Raw genomic sequence first — 19,699 nt, 5'->3', positions numbered from 1 at the left:
CTGTCATTGTTTTCAATTAAAACAAAAATAGCTTCTTAGCAGAGAGCAATTTCTCAATGAAGAATTTAGCTAGGACTGTATGGGAGTGTTCTGAGTGGGGAGAGGAAAACTGAAAACTAGCTGTTATTGGCAGAGATGTTTGGAACTCTCTTTCTCATTGGTCTATTAACTAATTTACCGCCTGGTTATGTCACCAGGCAGGCCAAAACTCCATCCCACCAAAACAAGCAGTCTTTTCAAACAGCTCTTACACTAAAAGTTATTATCATACTTTTCACAATTTCACAGTATTATTTCAACCTCATAGTGTGGAAATGTATATAAAACACAGGACAACCATGTTTTTGATTGCACTGATCCTTTAACATATTTGACTAAAGCTGTTAATAATAAGTCAAATGTGTACTATTTAATTGAACAAAATCCGTTTTTTATCTCACAGTAATGTCAATTGCAGTTGGTAGACTATTTTTCCATGTTCAAGATCACCAAAGCGAAATAAAATTCAAGACATGACAAGATCGTATGAATAGACACCAATAACTTTATAGTCTATTATTCGAATTGAGATTTGCAAATGACAGACAGACAATTTGCCACTGACAGACAGGTGGGCCTACCATGCATTCAACCAGATGCAGAGTTAACACCAGGCATACACATTTGTTCTCTTATGATGTGCTTGTGGGTCCAGCACATAAAAACACACATTTCTCATGTCATGTAAATTGGTTCCAGAAACAGCCGAATCAATATCACTTCAAGCCCCCTATTGAGGTTTAGGGCAAGGTGTTGGAATCTGTATCAGAGGCCCAGTTTAATCCAGTTCAGAAAATTATGAAGTGCTGTGCATATTGCCGGTATAAAGTGCAGTTTGCAAGGACTACAGACAGTAAGTGTGGTAGTAGGGCTACCAGTGTCAAGCAGCGCTACTTTTCAGGCATTAGGCTACATGGAGGTGAAACTATGAGAAATCGAATTTGAGAGCAATATTTCTTAAATTGTAGTGATAAATAACGCCTGATTAATCATAACTGTTTGTGTATATTTTATAAAGTGTATCATACTTTTTATATGTTTTATTACCCGTATTTTATATCAAACTTTGCATTGTACTGTGAAACTGCTTGAGGTGTTCAAATTCCCTTTTGAAAACAGGCCTTTCTAACTTAGCTTTGAGGCCTTTGTGTTTTATGTTCTTTGATTCATCTCTTTTATTGCCTTGTTTGTTTTTGAATTATATTGGTTTTAAGTGTGTTGCTATTTTAATTGCAATGAGGCCCTTTATCTACTTCCCCAGAGTCATATGAATTCGTGATAACCATAGACTTCCAGTCATTATGCTAATGCTAGTTAGCATTGGCTCATAAAACGACCTCATACTTCCTTCATACTGGACACAGAGACATAAAAATGGTATCCACAAGTTCATCTGAATCTTGGGAAGTAGATAAATGGCCTCATTTCCAAAATCCCAAAGTATCCCTTTAACTTTATAGTCTATCATTCTTATTAAGAGGTTTTTTTAAATGTATGAACTAATCCCAAAGAAGGTTTGTAGCAGCTAGATTGACTGCTGAACTGAACTGGGGGTTGAGAATGATGACAACAGACAAGGTGTTAAGAGCTATTAGCATGTGCAAAAATCCATGTCCTTACAGAGCTGATTGATCAAGACTGGTCAAACTATGTTTTTATCATGACTTCTCAATACTGAGCTTCTACTTGTTACACCCTAAAGACGATGTCCGCGCCCGCGTGAAAATCTAATTAGCGTCATTAAAAAATCCCCATCAAAATCTCTGTTTAAGCTAGAGATATCTGTTTTTTTTGTATGGGCTGCGTCCCAATCCTCGGCATCCGCCAATGTTGGCCTTCCGCATCTGCGGTGGACGGTGGCAGCGCTACAGGGTTCTGACTAGAGGGAGTACAGCTATGACCGGAAGTTACTTTTTCATAGCAGGTTAGGAGAACTTTAGCAGCAGGTTAGGATAATTAACGTGGCTGGTTAGGAGACTTAGGTTAAGGTTAGGAAAAGGGTTAGCTAAAATGCTCTCCTAACCTGCTACGAAAAGTCACTTCCGGTTGTAGCTGTACTCCCTCTAGTCACAACCGAGCTAGAGCGGTGTTTGTCAGACCAGGAGACTTCACCAAAATCGGTCTTCTTACTTGCAATGATTGACATATCCCTTGCGATTATGGATAGAGTGGCCATAAAATGAAAAAAGCCATGAAATTCGGAAATACACAGAGAAGAAGAGCTGAAGTGAGAGGGTCCACAAAATCTGTCCACAAAAATAAGACCACAAAAGCTAGGTTTCCATCCAATTGGCGACAGATTTTCATGTGAATATTCTAGAATGCGCATAAACAAAAAATATGCACATTTTCCCACCAGTGGTATTTCCAACAAATGGACTTGTTGCAGATAGAAATGCATGATGACTTAGTGCACACATTTAATTTTTCTCTTAAGTTTTCATGTACCGAATAAAAATCTAAAGTTCAATATGTTTCTATCGCATTTTCAAATCTACTGACAGTTTTGTCACAAAAACTGTTGCTTTAAATAGCAAATGTGCCTACTCTGGTCTTGGCATGCCCGCTCTAGCCAACAGCTTGCAGATACAGTGCGGGTAGACTAGTCTACATGATGAGATTATTATTTGTATTTGTCAAACGGCAGTCAAGCATCGATGTCACCAGAATAAGACCCTCGATATTTATTGGAAAAGAGCATCAAGATCACTGTGCACTTTCACCACCCTGTGAAGTTCATCATACCTTACTCTCAACAGTTTCCCGTGTATATCAAGAATGATCTACCACCCAAAGGACATCCAGCCAACTTGACACAACTGTGGGAAGCATTGGAGTCAACATGGGCCAGCATGCCTGTGGAATGCTTTTGACACCTTGTAAAGTCCATGCCCCGACGAATTCCTAATGTTTGGTATACTCAGTGTATTTCATCTGTAGCCTAATAAACTGCATGGTTTCGAGTCGTAGTGGAAGGACCACACACCATATCATCGCATGACTCCAAGTTTACCTCGATATGATGGTTATTATATCAATATTTGCGCATAAAGGCATTTCCACTGCCATTTTTCTCATAATTAATTTTACAGACACAAAAAGATCCCACCTTGTCTAGTGTATTTTGTTTTGTCGCCATTTGGAAAGTTTACCGAAACATTTGCTTTCCATCAGGCCTGTCGTGACATGTTTTATCTGACATGTACTTTACTGGCATAAAAAGGTTGGATGGAAACCTGGTTATTGTGAGGAATTTTTGTATAGACATCAACGAGAGCGTCGAAATTGGTCAACAAAAAATGTAATTGATAATTTGTTACGCGAGGCTTATTTGATCGAATAGAAGTTTCATAATGGTTAGGTTGTTGCCGAATGCACTGATATACAGTGCCTTGCAGAAGTATTTATCCCCCTTGGCGTTTTTCCTATTTTGTTACATTACAACCTGTAATTTAAATTGACTTTTATTTGGATTTCATGTAATGGACATACACAAAATAGTCCAAATTGGTGAAGTAAATAAAGTCCACCTGTGTGCAATCTAAGTGTCACATGATCTCACTATATATACACCTGTTCTGAAAGGCCCCAGAGTCTGCAACACCACTAAGCAAGGGGAACCACCAAGCAAGCAGCACCATGAAGACCAAGGAGGTCTCCAAACAGGTCAGGGACAAAGTTGTGGAGAAGTACAGATCAGGGTTGGGTTAATAAAAAATATCAGAAACTTTCAACATCCCACGGAGCACCATTAAATCCATTATTAAAAAATGGAAAGAATATGGCACCACAACAAACCTGCCAAGAGAGGGCCGCCCACCAAAACTCACAGACCAGGCAAGGAGGGCATTAATCAGAGGCAACAAAGCGACCAAAGATAACCCTGAAGGAGCTGCAAAGCTCAAGGAGCGGGACTCTAACCCGGACGCTTATAAGAAATCCCGCTATGCCCTCCGACGAACCAACAAACAGGCAAAGAGTCAATACAGGACTAAGATTGAATCGTACTACACCGGCTCTGACGCTCGTCGGATGTGGCAGGGCTTGAAAACTATTACAGACTACAAAGGGAAGCACAGCCGTGAGCTGCCCAGTGACACAAGCCTACCAGACGAGCTAAACCACTTCTATGCTCGCTTCGAGGCAAGTAACACTGAAGCATGCATGAGAGCACCAGCTGTTCCAGATGACTATGTGATCACGCTCTCCGTAGCCGATGTGAGTAAAACTTTTAAGCAGGTCAAGATTTACAAGGCCGGATGGCCAGACGGATTACCAGGACGTGTACTCCGAGCATGTGCTGACCAACTGGCAAGTGTCTTCACTGACATTTTCAACATGTCCCTGACTGAGTCTGTAATACCAACATGTTTCAAGCAGACCACCATAGTCCCCGTGCCCAAGGACACTAAGATAACCTGCCTAAAATGACTACCGACCCGTAGCACTGACGTCTGTAGCCATGAAGTGCTTTGAAAGGCTGGTCATGGCTCACATCAACACCATTATCCCAGAAATAATAGACCCACTCCAATTTGCATACCGCCCCAACAGATCCACAGATTATGCAATCTCTATTGCACTCCACAATGCCCTTTCCCACCTGGACAAGAGGAACACCTACGTGAGAATGCTATTCATTGACTACAGCTCAGCGTTCAACACCATAGTGCCCTCAAAGCTCATCACTAAGCTAAGGATCCTGGGACTAAACACCTCCCTCTGCAACTGGATCCTGGACTTCCTGACGGGCCGCCCCCAGGTGGTAAGGGTAGGTAACAACACATCTGCCACGCTGATCCTCAACACGGGGGCCCCTCAGGGTGCGTGCTCTGTCCCCTCCTGTACTCCCTGTTCACCCATGACTGCATGGCCAGGCATGACTCCAACACCATCATTAAGTTTGCCGACGACACAACAGTGGTTGGCCTGATCACCGACAACGATGAGACAGCCTATAGGGAGGAGGTCAGAGACCTGGCCGTGTGGTGCCAGGATAACAACCTCCCCCTCAACGTGACCAAGACAAAGGAGATAATTGTGGACTACAGGAAAAAAAGAGGACTGAGCACGCCCGCATTCTCATCGACGAGGCTGTAGTGGAACAGGTTGAGAGCTTCAAGTTCCTTGGTGTCCACATCACCAACGAACTATCATGGTCCAAACACACCAAGACAATCGTGAAGAGGGCACGACAAAGCCTATTCCCCTCAGGAGACTGAAAAGATTTGGCATGGGTCCTCAGATCCTCAAAAAGTTATACAGCTGCACCATCGAGAGCATCCTGACTGGTTGCATCACCGCCTGGTATGGCAACTGCTCGGCCTCTGACCGCAAGGCACTACAGAGGGTAGTGCGTACGGCCCAGTACATCACTGGGGCCAAGCTTCCTGCCATCCAGGACCTCTGTACCAGGCGGTGTCAGAGGAAGGCCAGGGAAACAGGGAAATGGTTCCAATAATTTTTCCCATAGGGGATTTTAGAAACACTTAAAAAATGTACTCTCAGATTCAAAACTGCTAATTAGCATCAAAGTAGACATCATGCAAGACTACAAATCCCTGCAAGCTCCTCCACGTAATCTCTAGCTGTCACCTTTGCTAACAGGTACATTTAAATAAATGTGTCAAATTTTTCATTACTACATTTAGCTAACATTAGATCGTTTATCCAGAGATTCTTACCCTTTCCTCGATTTCGCAGTCTCGTCCAGATCATCTAGGCTTACCTTTATTATTATTATCGTCATCATGGCATTTGTAGTTCTTTATGATAGCCACATTAGCAGCTAATTAGCATTTCATTTGTTGAGGGTAAATACAGGCAAATATATTGATAAAAGTCACCTTGTCCGAAAGAGATTTACACGGTTATCAAAACGTCACACCAGGGTAAGCCTACACAGCTCTTCTTTTAAGTGTTTCTAAAATCCACTATGAGAAAAATGAATGGTGGAAAAACGATTGGAACATTTCCCTATTTGACCGCTAGGTTTTATGGGTATTATGACTCATACTGTGGTACTCTATATGCCATTACCTGCCATTGCCCTTTAGCAAGACACTTAACCCCCCACGCCAACTGCTCCACGGGCGCCCAGTGTGGCAGGCCCCTACTCCAACCTCTTCAACCTGTATATAGGCTATGTGTGTCTTTCGGCAGGGTTGGGATAAAGCGGAAGTCAAATTTCATTAACACATGGGTGCGGCAAAGTGCCAGATTCTTGAATGATAATGACCAAATCATTGTTCAATCAGCTGTCAATCAACTGATAGGTCAAATCAGAGATCTGCATAAAATGACGAGATGCTCATGTCTCCACCCTAACAATGGAAGTCGTTGTCTCAAGGCGGGAAGGCAGGCAACAAGCTTGGTCTAAAATAAGCACATTGAAACGCATTGGGCTTATTTTGGACAGATTTTGGCAAGTTAAACCTCTTGTTTCGCCTCTTCCTCTCTGGCCAAATCAGCTCATCAACTCAGCCAGGGAAACACAAACAGTAGCTTATTATCATTTTTCACACCTTCCATTAATGTGATAAAGGATAGGCTAACGGGTAGCTCACAGAAGGTATTGGAATATAATCAAATAACATAGAAATTATATTTTTCTAAACAAACCAGTGCTGAATGCGCTCGTGTAGAAATTATTATTCGCAAAAAAAGTGCTAATTTCCAATGGGTCCTATGTGCTAATTTTTTACAGTTGATTGGCAAACCTGAGGTTCGCTAGAAACCTAAGATGGCCTCTTTCCGATAATATACAGTGCCTTCAGAAAGTATTCATACCCCTTGACTTATTCCACATTTTGTTGTGTTACAGCCTGAATTCAAAATTGATTCAATATATAGTTCTCACCCATCTGCACACAATACCCCATAATAACAATGTGAAAACATGTTTTTTGAAATGTTAGCAATCTTTTTTTTAATGAAATACAGAAATATCTCATTTACATAAGTATTCACACCCCCGACATGCTGACTAGACCAGTCACGTGCGTGTGTGCCCCATCACGCGCATGTTGATTTTGTCCATCCACACAAGACGCGATCAGGACACGCAGGTTGAAATATCAAAACGAACTTTGAACCAACTATATTAATTTGGGGACAGGTCGAAACACATGAAACATTCATGGCCATTTAGCTAGCTAGCTTGCTGATGCTAGCTAATTTGTGTCAAAAATAGAACAAAGTTCTATTTTAGCGCCTGGCTACGCACCAGACACTTGTTGACGCGCGTGAGAAGTTTGGATGAAATTATTGAATAACATTTATGTGTACATTTATTTTGCAATGCTCGCACACGTAACACGAGGGGTGTGGTCAGTATGTGAGTCAACACATGTTAGAATCACCTTTGGCAGCGATTACAGCTGTGAGTCTATCTGGGTATGTTTCAAGAGCTTAGCACCTGGATTGCACAATATTTGCCCATTATTCTTTTCAAAATTCATCAAGCTCTGTCAAATTGGGTGTTCATCATTGCTAAACATACCCTGATGAAGACAGCTTGTCTGTCGAAACGTTGGTTATTAGGATATTAAATTATTGCATCTGAGCTCATAGAGTGTGCGGCTTTCCTTTTCTTTTTCATCATTGCTAGACAACCATTTTAAAATCTTGCCACAGATTTTCAAGCAGATTAAAGTCAAAACTGTAACTCGTCCACTCAGGAGCATTCACTGTCTTCTTGGAAAGCAACTGCAGTGTAGATTTGGCCTTGTGTTTTAGGTTATTATCCTGCTGAAAGGTGAATTCATCTCCCAGTGTCTGGTGGAAAGCAGACTAAACCAGGTTTTCCTCTAGGATTTTGCCTGTGCTTAGTTTCATTTAGTTTCTTTATTATCCTGAAAAACTCCCCATTCCTTAATGATTACAAGCATACCCATAACATGATGCAGCCACCACTATGCTTGAAAATATGGAGAGTGGTATTGGATTTGCCCCAAACATAACACTTTGTTTTCAGGACAAAAAGTGAATTGGTTTGCCACATTTGGGGCCGCCGAGTGCTGAAGTGCGTAGCGCGTAAAAATCGTCTGTCCTTGGTTGCAAAACTCACTACCAAGTTCCAAACTGCCTCTGGAAGCAATGTCACCACAAGAACTGTTCATCGGGAGCTTCATGAAATGGGTTTGGATAGCCGAAAAACCGCACACAAGCCTAAGATCACCATGCGCAATGCCAAGCGTCGGCTGGAGTGGTGTAAAGCTCGCCACCATTGGACTCTGGAGCAGTGGAAACGCATTCTCTGGAGTGATGAATCACGCTTCACCATCTGGCAGTCCGACGAAGAAAAACTAATCTGGGATTGGCGGATGCCAGGAGAACGCTACCGGCCCAAAGGCATAGTATCAACTGTAAAGAATAATGGTCTGGGGCTGTTTTTCATGGTTCGAGCAAGGCCCCTTAGTTCCAGTGAAGGGAAATCTTAACGCTACAGCATACAATGACATTCTAGACAATTCTGTGCTTCCAACTTTGTGGCAACAGTTTGGGGAAGGCCTCTTCCTGTTTCAGCATGACAATGCCCCGTGCACAAAGCGAGGTCTATACAGAAATGGTTTGTCAAGATCGGTGTGGAAGAACTTGACTGGCCTGCACAGATCCCTGACCTCAACCCCATCGAACACATTTGGTATGAATTGGAACGCAGACTGCTAGCCAGGCCTAATCGCCCAACATCAGTGCCCAACCTTACTAATGCTCTTGTGGCTGATTGGAAGCAAGTCTCCGCAGCAATGTTCCAACATCTAGTGGAAAGCCTTCCCAGAAGAGTGTAGGCTGTTATAGCAGCAAAGGGGGGACCAACTCCATATTAATGCCCATTATTTTTGAAAGAGATGTTCGACGAGCAGATTTCCACATACTTTTGGTCATGTAGTGTATGTGTCATCAAAAAGAATGGAGGACAAAGGCACTCTATACACAAGCGACTCCGGGATGCTGACCTTCTAGGCAGAGTTGCAAAGAAAAAGTCCAGTGTCTGTGTTCTTTTGCCCATCTTAATCTTTTATTTTTATTGGCCAGTCTGAAATATGGCTTTTTCTTTGCAACTCTGCCTAGAAGGTCAGCATCCCGGAGTCGCCTCTTCACTGTTGACGTTGAGACTGGTGTTATGCGGGTACTATTTAATGAAGCTGCCAGTTGAGGACCTGTGAGGCGTCTGTTTCTCAAACTAGACACTAATGTATTTGTCCTCTTGCTCAGTTGTGCACCGGGGCCTCCCACTCCTCTTTCTATTCTGGTTAGAGCCAGTTTGCGCTGTTCTGTGAAGGGAGTAGTACACAGCGTTGTACGAGATCTTCAGTTTCTTGGCAATTTCTCGCATGGAATAGCCTTCATTTCTCAGAACAAGAATAGACTGACGAGTTTCAGAAGAAAGTTATTTGTTTCTGGCCATTCTGAGCCTGTAATCGAACCCACAATCGCTGATGCTCCAGATACTCAACTAGTCTCAAGAAGGCCAGTTGTATTGCTTCTTTAATCAGCACAACAGTTTTCAGCTGTGCTAACATAATTGCAAAAGGGTTTTCTAATGATCAATTAGCCTTTTAAAATGATAAACTTGTATTAGCAAACACAACGTGCCATTGGAACACAGGACTGATGGTTGCTGATAATGGGCCTCTGTACGCCTATGTAGATATTCCATCAAAAATCAGCCGTTTCCAGCTACAATAGCCATTTACAACATTAACAATGTCTATACTGTATTTAAGTTATTTTAATGGACAAAGAAATTGTTTTTCTTTCGAAAACAAGGAAATGTCTAAGTGACCCCAAACTTTTGAACGGTAGTGTATATAATGCCTTTATTTGTATGGCATGTTCAATGGAAACAAAGACTAAAAACAATATGTGTGTTGACTGTGGTAGGGCAGGGCCTGTGATGTCTGCTAAATGAACAACTTGATTTCATTGGCATGGTGCTGCCATAGATTGGCATGGCACAGCCATAGCCTTGGCTACTAAGCACAGATAAATACAACTCAAAACATGTTATATTATGTTCTTTTGAAATAAATTGCCTTGTATCATGTTTTTTTATGACCTTCCTAAATGAAATATGAATAGATTTATTTGTGATTGTGTATATTAACACTAGAAAGTCAGAGAGCATCATAATATCTCAAAACGAATTCAAATGTTTAATTACTGCCATTTTTTAAGTCATGTCCCCCTTGTCCTTGACTTTTCCTAAATAAGTCTAAAAAAACACACTGTCATTGTTAGAATCTTAATTTCACAAACAGAACTGGAGTTATAACCAGTTTTAGGAGGGCATGTAATTTTTGGATTGATTTCCCCTGGCCTGCTCCGCTCCTTCTCCAATACTTGAATGTGCCATGCCCGGTTGATAATCACCCCGATAATTGCCTCAAAACTGAACCTAAACTATACTGAAACTAATTTCACACATATAACAACAGATGAAATAAATGAAGTTTAGTACGATGGGGAGAAAAGGGGAGAATGGGTGAGTTGATGAGTGAGGGGAAGCGAACAATGCATAATTATCTAATCACTAATTGTGAATGAAGAACATGGCAGGCCATTCTATTGTATTCAACTATTCTAATTATAATCTCAAAACGGTGCACCCTATATCAGTCCACCAAATCCAATCAGTTTTATTAGTCTACTCTAGGCCTACTTGGAGTAGGATACACAGTGAGAGCACGCATAATTTACAATGGCAAGACCAAGACAAATGGATGCACATGCTGCGTTAGCGTTGCTATAAGATCTGAATGAAAACGACTCAGATGTCGGGGAAAACATTTATCATGACATCTCTGATTATTGTGCTACACTGTTTATTGATTTATCAAAGGCATTTGATTCAGTTGACCATGAATTGTTGCTAGCTAGACTCAGTAACATTAGTCTCAGTGAAGGGGCAGTAAATTGGTTTAGGAACTATCTTTCTGACAGAACACAATGTGTATATGCTGACAATCACAAGTCTAGCTTTGTTGAGATTAATAGAGGTGTGCCCCAGGGTTCCATTTTAGCTCCTGTGTTGTTCTCAATTGGGTTACAACCAGCAAAGTTGCATCTACATGCAGATGATACAGTCATACAGTGAGGGAAAAAAGTATTGGATCCCCTGCTGATTTTGTACGTTTGCCAACTGACAAAGAAATGATCAGTCTATAATTTTAATGGTAGGTTTATTTGAACAGTGAGAGACAGAATAACAAACAAAAAATCCAGAAAAACGCATGTCAAAAATGTTATAAATTGATTTGCATTTTAATGAGGGAAATAAGAATTTGACCCCCTCTCAATCAGAAAGATTTCTGGCTCCCAGTGTAATGAATACTCGGACAGAGTGGTAAGATCCAATCGCAGAATTGCGATGTTTTATTAGAGTACAGACAAGGGAATTGCTTAATCGTGGTCTGGCGAGCTGTGGTCAAAACCAGGCAAGGCAGAGACAGGCAGAGGTACCAAGGGAGCGGGCGTAGTCGTAGTCGAGGGCACGGGCACAGGTTCAGAGTACGGTAATCACTGGGATAGACAAGCAGAGGATTAAGCAATTCGGGGAGTCAAACAACGGAGCACAGGTCTGGTACACTGGTAATCAAAAACAAACTCTCTCTCTCTCAGAACAAAACGCTTAGCAAGTCACAAAGGAACAATACCTCGCACCGACTGAACTTCTGAGCACACCTTATATTCTACACTAATTACTGACAGGTGTGCTCAGAACTCAGGTGAAACAGATCGAGTCTGATGACTCCCCCTCTCTGTAGATCGGGGAAGTGTCAGACTCTGTCTAGACCCAGCCAAACCCCGATCCCTTACACCCAGGTGTCTTTTATACAGGTAATGAGCTGAGATTAGGAGCACACTCTTAAAGGGAGTGCTCCTAATCTCAGCTTGTTACCTGTATAAAAGACACCTGTCCACAGAAGCAATCAATCAATCAGATTCCAAACTCTCCACCATGGCCAAGACCAAAGAGCTCTCCAAGGATGTCAGGGACAAGATTGTAGACCTACACAAGCCTGGAATGGGCTACAAGACCATCGCCAAGCAACTTGGTGAGAAGGTGACAACAGTTGGTGCGATTATTCGCAAATGGAAGAAACACAAAAGAACTGTCAATCTCCCTCGGCCTGGGGCTCCATGCAAGATCTCACCTCGTGGAGTTGCAATGATCATGAGAACAGTGAGGAATCAGCCCAGAACTACACAGGAGGATCTTGTCAATGATCTTAAGGCAGCTGGGACCATAGTCACCAAGAAAACAATTGGTAACACACTACGCCATGAAGGACTGAAATCCTGCAGCGCCCGCAAGGTCCCCCTGCTCAAGAAAGCACATATACAGGGCCGTCTGAAGTTTGCTAATGAACATCTGAATGATTCAGAGGAGAACTGGGTGAAAGTGTTGTGGTCAGATGAGACCAAAATCGAGCTCTTTGGCATCAACTCAACTCGCCGTGTTTGGAGGAGGAGGAATGCTGCCTATGACCCCAAGAACACCATACCCACCATCAAACATTGAGGTGGAAACATTATGTTTTGGGGGTGTTTTTCTGCTAAGGGGACAGGACAACTTCACCGCATCAAAGGGACGATGGACGGGGCCATGTACCATCAAATCTTGGGTGAGAACCTCCCTCAGCCAGGGCATTGAAAATGGGTTGTGGATGGGTATTCCAGCATGACAATGACCCAAAACACACGGCCAAGGCAACAAAGGAGTGGCTCAAGAATAAGCACTTTAAGGTCCTGGAGTGGCCTAGCCAGTCTCCAGACCTTAATCCCATAGAGAATCTGTGGAGGGAGCTGAAGGTTTGAGTTGCCAAACGTCAGCCTCGAAACCTTAATGACTTGGAGAAGATCTGCAAAGAGGAGTGGAACAAAATCCCTCCTGAGATGTGTGCAAACCTGGTGGCAAATTACAAGAAACGTCTGACCTCTGTGATTGCCAACAAGGGTTTTGCCACCAAGTACTAAGTCATGTTTTGCAGAGGGGTCAAATACTTATTTCCCTCACGGTATATTCATGCGCTCCTTCTCTGGTTCAGGTTGTTGAAGAGCTCCAGACTGCTTTTCAGTCACTGCAGGCCTCCCTTTATGGTCTCAAACGGGCCTTTACCAGAGCTCGCACTCAGCCAGAGAAGGTTAGCATTGTCACATCTGGTGGCTTATCCATTGAAAAAGTGTCACCCTACAAATACCTAGGTATATGGTTGGATGACAAGCTGTCCTTTAAAGTTCATATGGATAATCTTGTGAGGAGGCTTAAATTGAAATTGGGTTTTTATTTTCGTAATAAGGCTTGCTTCCCGCTTAAGGCTAGAAAGAAGCTTGTTCAGGCCACTATTCTCTCTGTAATTGATTATGGTGACTTGTATATGCATGCAGCCTCCTCTGTCTTACAGCGACTGGAATCTGTTTATCATGCTTCCTTGCGCTTTATTACAAATGCCAAGTCACTCACCCACCATAGCACCTTGTACCAAATGGTGGGTTGGACCTCACTTTATATGCACAGAAAGTTACATTTGTATGTGTTCATCTACAAAGCCACTTTGGGTAAACTCCCTCTACCTCTGTAGTCTGGTCTCCTTCACCACCAGCAGTTACCATACCCAGTCTGCTAGGTGGTTGCTACTTAAAGTCCCCAGGACATTTACAGTATTAGGCAAGACTGCCTTCTCGTCTTGTGCACCAGAGGCATGGAATAGTCTACAATCCATGCTTCATCTAGATATGTTAATGCCACTGAATTAATTTACAATTTTGATGGGAGACTGTTACAGAGGAGTGTAAATGCTTTTTTTTTTAGGATGGATCATATTTTTGTATTGTATTGTTGTATGTTTTAATTCTGTAATGTATTGATTGTTACTGCCTTCTTGGCCAGGTCTCCTTTGAAAAAGAGACTCTGGGTCTCAATAGACTTTTCCTGGTTAAATAAAGGTTAAATAAAAATAAATTATTCTGATTCTTGCTGAACAGCTTTCCATATCTGGGAAAGGATCGATATCGGGCAGCAGGTGAGCGAGTGTCGGATATTGTTTTGGATCAGATGGCATGGCTGTACTAGGTGAAAGGAGGAACTAGGCGCTGGCCTGTTGCTGTGTTCTACAACATGCTTGACTTGGCTGCTTTCAACGCACACGTGTTGTTCAAGCAGTGCATGAACAACACCCATGAGCAGGAGAGACTTCATCATGAGTCTGGCACACGGGCTACGCGAGAGACATATGAGGGCCAAGAGAGCAGCAAAGATTGAACGCGAGCCATTGCTCGAGCCAAATTGCGCACAGCTCCGGGGAGGAGAAGCTGCAAGGTGGGCAGAACCCACGACACCTGTTTCAGCTCCAAGCGACTTGTTTGTGGGAAGTGTTGCAATCAAGTGAAAGTGTTGAAGATTTGTGGTGACTGTTAGGACAAGGGATAACAGCTAAATGAGATCCAACTGTTGCGTGAAGATGCACACCATACTGTAAGCATGAGCGAGGCCACAAATAATGTGTCCAATAACTGACAATAATATACTATTTTTGAGCACTGTCATATCGACACTTATATTCATTATATAATGCCATTATTGCTTTTGTGCTGATTTTCACTATTCACAAGCACGCTTGGCACCTATACTGATATTTAGGCTAATGATATTTTCTGATATTTTCTTCATTGACTGTGTGTCTTGCAGCTTGGGTATTTTCATTTGTTTTGTCGTTATAAAAAGTAGCTTTTACTGTGTTTCAATGCACATGCTTTTTATTTAATAGTTGTAAAAAAGGCCCTCCATGAATAAAATAGATTTTACACTTGAAATTCTGTTTTTGGTGGTTTTTTGTTTTTACATACACTGTATAGCCTACAGTTACATAAACTAATGAAAATATTACGTTTTTTCAAATATTTACATTTGGTATTGTAATGTTACCGAACACCTTCATAAACACAACCAAATGACATTGGCACAAAAGGGTGGTCCAATGAGGCCAGGCTGTCCTAGTTAAATGGATTTATTAGACTGGTGGCTATTGGTACTCCTCGAGGCCCGGCTATTCTACTGTTAAATATGCACACTGTCATTTTGACCGTCATGGCGCTTTGAGGATGAAATGCTCAGAACATTTTAGTATTTTATTATATTTGTCTGAAAGTACTGATAGAGTGTAAAATACACATATTTAGGAAAAGTCAGGGACAGGTGGGTTCAAGGTTTTTATTAAAATTAGGTTATTGAAATTACAAAGTTGAAAACAGAGCGTCTTGCTGTTCACTAATTTTAGATTCAGGCTGTAACACAACAAAATGTGGAAAAAGTCAAGGTGTGTGAATACTTACTGAAGGCACTGTATAATATATATACAGTACCAGTCAAAAGTTTGGACACACCTACTCATTCAAGGGTTTTTCTTTATTTGTACTATTTTCTACATTGTACAATAATAGTGAAGACATCACAACTATGAAATAACACATATGGAATCACGTAGTAACCATAAAAGTGTTAAACAAATCAAAATATATTTTACATTTTAGATTCTTAAATGTATAATAATAATAATAATATGCCATTTAGCAGACGCTTTTATCCAAAGCGACTTACAGTCATGCGTGCATACATTTTTTTTGTGTATGGGTGGTCCCGGGGATCGAACCCACTACCTTGGCGTTACAAGCGCCGTGCTCTACCAGCTGAGCTACAGAGGACCACTAAATGTAGCCACGCTTTGCCTTGATAACAGCTTTGCACACTCTTGGCATTCATAGGCTTTCATCTTGTCTTTACATCTAATATTATAGGCCTATGTGTTCAATTAATTTATTAGGCTACATACAGTAGGCTATAGTTAAGGTGTAGCCTACGTCTGCATTTCGGATAAACTTGACACTTGTATGTCCTAGTGGAGACCAATATCTATCTTGTGTTATTAAGCTATATAAAACAACAGTTGTTGATGTGTATGGCTGCAGTAGGACATGTATTAATATTCTGTCTGGTCCTTTAGCGTTTGAGCGAGCGAGAGAGAGGATAATTAGTAGCAGGCCCTGATCTGAATGACTCGACTCACCCCGCATGGAAAGAAAGAGAACTGCTGTTTTTCAGTGAATGTATCTAAATCACGAGGCTCATTTGAATTTCCTGATGCAGCAAGAAAATTCTCTGAGACAAAAGTGACCAAATTAAGATCCGACATCTGTAGTCTCAATTATACATTTTCCCTACCATGGCAGTCAATAAATGCAGGTTGCGTGTGATTAAAAGTTCAACTTTTTTGGATATCCTGACTCTGGCTGGATTCCAATAGGAATTATATATCACTTTCCAAGCCAGCATGTGACTTGCTCGATATGGCATGCAAACCAGGAGTTTCAGACCACTGAGTATACACCCTACAGTGTTAAAACAACACTCCAAAAACTTTTTAGAGGTACATTTTTGCCACTTAAAAGGAACAAATGGCTTTGTCACTGTGGTAGTACGCTAATAAGGCACGTGTACCTTTTCTAGAGAGGTATTCAGTAGGTCTGTAATGGTCTATCTTAAACGTGGACTAGTAGCTCAGATTGTAACAGATTACGGCTGTTGCAGTGACCATATTACCGCCACACCAGCGGTCACGAGTCATGAAGGCAGTCAAATTCCATGTGACCATTTAGTCACGGTAATTAGGCTTCTCCAAGCTCTAATGCTACTGATGGTCATTAGTAGCCTACCAAACTTGCTAACCGCCTGGTACTCAGCACTCTATTGTCCCTCTAATCACTCTGACATCAATGCAAATGTATTCGAAAATCTAATCAAACACTTCATGAGAGTCCTTGAGCTCATGTTGCGCAACATTTCAATAGGCTATGCAATTGCGCGAGATGATGGCCTCTACTAAAAAGAGGAGAATCAGCTTTCTACAGGCTATGCTAACTATATTTATTTTTCAACTTTCCTAATATTAAGCACATTGCTTATATTTACAACAGGAGTATAGCCTACCTGGCTGGCATGAAAATAAACCACGGGAAATGCGTCCTCCATTCTCTAATTAAGTGCATAGATGACATGTATTTTTTCCCGCTGCCTGTTTCGATACAGGTGCATGATAATGGTCCATTCTAAATCAAAACAAATTTCACACATATATTATTTACTATATGTAAAGACAAGATTAAATCAAGAATAGCCTGATGGGTGACAATATTAGCTTATCACTTGTGAATGATATATTATCACTTGTGAATGATGGCTAGCATAAGAAACAATGCCTTTTTTTGCGACTTTTTCTAATCATAGTCGCACACCTCATGTAGCCTAGCCCATAGGCCTATGTGTTTTAATAAGGTTTGTATCACAACTAAAGTGGCCAAATAACTTCTTAAAATTAAGCACATTAATCCGATTTACAAGGGGTGTAGAGCCTAACTGGCATACAGATGCCTTACAACCTGGAATTAAAATAGATTTTGTATCATTTGATTTACACAACATGCCTACCACTTTGAAGATGCAAAATATTAACAAGAAATAAGACAGAAAAACAGAAAACTTGAGCGTGCATTACTATTCAACCCCCCAAAGTCAATACTTTGTATAACCACCTTTTTCAGCAATTACAGCTGCAAGTCTCTTGGGGTATGTCTCTATAAGCTTGGCACATCTAGCCACTGGGATTTTTGCCCATTCTTCAAGGCAAAACTGCTCCAGCTCCTTCAAGTTGGATCGGTTCCACTGGTGTACAGCAATCTTTAAGTCATACCACAGATTGAGGTCTGGGCTTTGACTAGGCCATTCCAAGACATTTAACTGTTTCCCCTTAAACCCCTCGAGTGTTGCTTTAGCAGTATGCTTAGGGTCATTGTCCTGCTTGAATGTGAACCTCCGTCCCAGTCTCAAATCTCTGGAAGACTGAAACAGGTTTCCCTCAAGAATTTCCCTGTATTTAGCACCATCCATCATTCCTTCAATTCTGACCAGTTTCCCAGTCCCTGCCGATGAAAAACATCCCCACAGCATGATGCTGCTCGGGGTGATGAGAGGTGTTGGGTTTTCGCCAGACATAGAGTTTTCCTTGATGGCCAAAAAGCTCAATTTTAGTCTCATCTGACCAGAGTATCTTCTTCCATATGTTTGGGGAGTCTCCCACATGCCTTTTGGCGAACACCAAATGTGTTTGCTTATTTTTTTCTTTAAAGTGGTCCTATGGACAGATACTCCAATCTCCACTGTGGAGCTTTGTAGCTCCTTCAGGGTTATCTTTGGTCTCTTTGTTGCCGCTCTGATTAATGCCCTCCTTGCCTGGTCCGTGAGTTTTGGTGGGCGGCCCTCTCTTGGCAGGTTTGTTGTGGTGCCATATTCTTTCCATGTTTTAATAATGGATTTAATGGTGCTCCGTGGGATGTTCAAAGTTTCAGATATTTTTGTATAACCCAACCCTGATCTGTACTTCTCCACAACTTTGTCCCTGACCTGTTTGGAGAGCGTGGCGGATGTGTTGTTGCCTATCCTCACCACCTGCGGGCTGCCCGTCAGGAAGTCCAGGATCCAGTTGCAGAGGGAGGTGTTCAGTCCCAGGGTCCTTAGCTTAGTGATGAGCTTGGAGGGCACTATGGTGGTGAACACTGAGCTGTTGTCAATGTACAGCATTCTCACGTAGGTGTTCTTTTTATCCAGGTGGGAAAGGGCAGTGTGGAGTGCAATAGAGATTGTGACCAGCCTTTCAAAGCATTTCATGGCTACAGATGTGAGTGCTACGGGGCGGTAGTCATTTAGGCTGGTTACCTTGGCTTTCTTGGGCACAGGGACTATGGTGGTCTGCTTGAAACATGTGGGTATTACAGACTGTATGCATCTTTGTATGAGTCTCTGTGTGTGGAGTAAAGGTGATCCAGAGTTGTTTTTACCCTAGTTGCACAGGTGACATGCTGGTAGAAATGAGGTCAGTTTTCCTGCATTAAAATCACTGGCCACTAGGAGTGCTGCCTCTGGATGAGCATTTTCTTGTTTGCTTATGGCCCTATACAGCTAGTTGAGTGCGGTCTTAGTGCCAGCATCGGTTTGTGGTGGTAAATAGACAGCTACTAAAAATATAGATGAAAAATCTCTTGGTAAATAGTATGGTCTACAGCTTATCATGAGGTATTCTAACTCAGGCGAGCAGAACCTAGAGACTTCCAGGTGTTGTTAAGAAAGAGACACACCCCTCCCCCCTGAGCTTACCAGACGCTGATGTTCTGTCTTGCCGATGCACAGAAAACCCAACTAACTGTATATTATCCATGTCCTTGTTCAGTCATGACTACGAGAAGCATAGAATATTACAGTTCTTCAGGTCCCGTTGATAGGATCGTTTTGAACGGAGCTCGTCCAGCTTATTCTCCCGTGATTGCACGTTGGCCAATAGAACAGAGGGTAGAGGCGGTCTATCCACTTGCCGAAGTAGTCTCGTCAGATATCCCGCATGTCGGCCTCTATAACGCCGCCTCTTCCTTCTCTGTATGTCGGGGATTTGGGCCTGGTCCGGAATGAGCAGTAAGTCCTTCGCTGCCAACTCATTGAAGTAGAAATCCTCATCCAAATCGAGGTTAGTGATTGCTGTTCTGATGTCCAGAAGCTCTTTTTGGACATAGGAAACGATGGCGGAAACATGTTGTAGAAAAAAGACAGACAAAA

At 42.0% G+C, this 19,699-nt stretch overlaps 1 protein-coding gene across 2 annotated transcripts in view; it reads right to left on the bottom strand.

Moving 5' to 3' along the window:
- LOC121575495 (voltage-dependent calcium channel subunit alpha-2/delta-2-like) overlaps positions 1-19,699 on the bottom strand; it is a 105,702-nt gene that overhangs the window by 80,370 nt on the left and 5,633 nt on the right. The gene's annotated exons all lie outside the window — the stretch shown is intronic.

This window comes from Coregonus clupeaformis, chromosome 10, assembly GCF_020615455.1.
Source record: "Coregonus clupeaformis isolate EN_2021a chromosome 10, ASM2061545v1, whole genome shotgun sequence".
NCBI lineage: Eukaryota > Metazoa > Chordata > Actinopteri > Salmoniformes > Salmonidae > Coregonus > Coregonus clupeaformis.
This window is presented reverse-complemented; position numbering and strand designations above follow the sequence as displayed.